Below are 1,240 nucleotides of genomic sequence, written 5' to 3' on the forward strand. Positions count from 1 at the left end.
GGTGCGGGCAACACCAAGCCAAGGGTTGCAATCCCCTTACCGGTCACAAAAAAAAAAAAAATACCAAAATAGCTTGAATTTATACTCCTATTAACAATACATTGGAGTTCTTATTTTCCCATACCTTCAACAGGAATTATACATGATGAAATTTTTCTTAATGCTTTTCCTAGCTGATAGGAGAAAACTGATATCTTATTGTTGTGATAAATGATATAGATAGAGATGAGTGAGTTCAAGCATCATATTAGAACACAGAGATAAGCATCACTTGCTTTCAAAGGTTAAGTAAGCTGTTCCACTCTGCTCCTAGAATACTAAGCAATATTAATGATAGACATGTTTCCTCAGTGGATCTGCACTTGCCTTGTATCCCACTGTAACTGGTAGCAGCAAAATCTCTGTACTTTAGCAGTTCCTCAGTGTGGTCATGGATTATATAGAGTAATGCCTCTTGACCTCTCCTATTGGGGAGGTCTCTGCAGCATACCAAAAGTAATTGCCACAGTTGACTTCAGTCCAGATCAGTGTGAAGCAAATATCCAGCTTACCTACCTCTGTCAGCCTTGTGCTGATACCAAACGAGAACTCTTTTAAGACACTTTAAGGCATTTTTAGGGCAATTTTTAGCCTAAATGGTAAATAAACAAGGCTCTGCCAAAAGGTGTATTGACCAACTCAAATGGGTCGTTTGCTAAAATTACATATATTTTTGTTTCTAAAAAGTCAAAACGTAAACAGCCTTTAAAAAATGTCTGTCAAGCTTTGCTCTCCATATCAAATCATTCTATAAACTTATGAAAATAGTCACATCCTCTGCCTTTATTTTTATTTTAGTCTAACCATTATATATAAAAAGGACCTAAATGAGTTTAGGTTTAAGGAATTTTATAAATTGATCAAATTGCAATAATAGTACAAAGTAGGGTTGGAGGGGCATGAATTTGTATATTGATAACTCTTTGTTCTAACCTCAGCCATTAATTAAGCTAAAACATTCTTTAACAGAACTGGAAAAAAGTCTGTGTGAAATCAAGGCACAGCAGTGGTTGACATTATATTAAATATTAGCATATTGAAATAGCAATGCAATCTTATACTTTTAAAGTTCACTTTCATATTTGATTATCTGGTTTGAATTTTTTTTTTCACAATTCTTCACAAAAATAGGAATGCCAGGATTTTATGTTTCTTCATCCTACCCCAGGCAAATGTTTTATTTGCCATAGTGATTTTTTTT

The 1,240-nt window shown here is 34.1% G+C and overlaps 1 protein-coding gene across 1 annotated transcript in view; it reads left to right on the forward strand.

Moving 5' to 3' along the window:
* KIAA1468 (KIAA1468 ortholog) overlaps positions 1 to 1,240 on the forward strand; it is a 145,025-nt gene that overhangs the window by 86,352 nt on the left and 57,433 nt on the right. The window lies entirely within an intron of this gene.

Source organism: Galeopterus variegatus, unplaced genomic scaffold (assembly GCF_000696425.1).
Source record: "Galeopterus variegatus unplaced genomic scaffold, G_variegatus-3.0.2 Scaffold2430, whole genome shotgun sequence".
In the NCBI taxonomy this organism is placed as follows: Eukaryota; Metazoa; Chordata; class Mammalia; order Dermoptera; family Cynocephalidae; genus Galeopterus; species Galeopterus variegatus.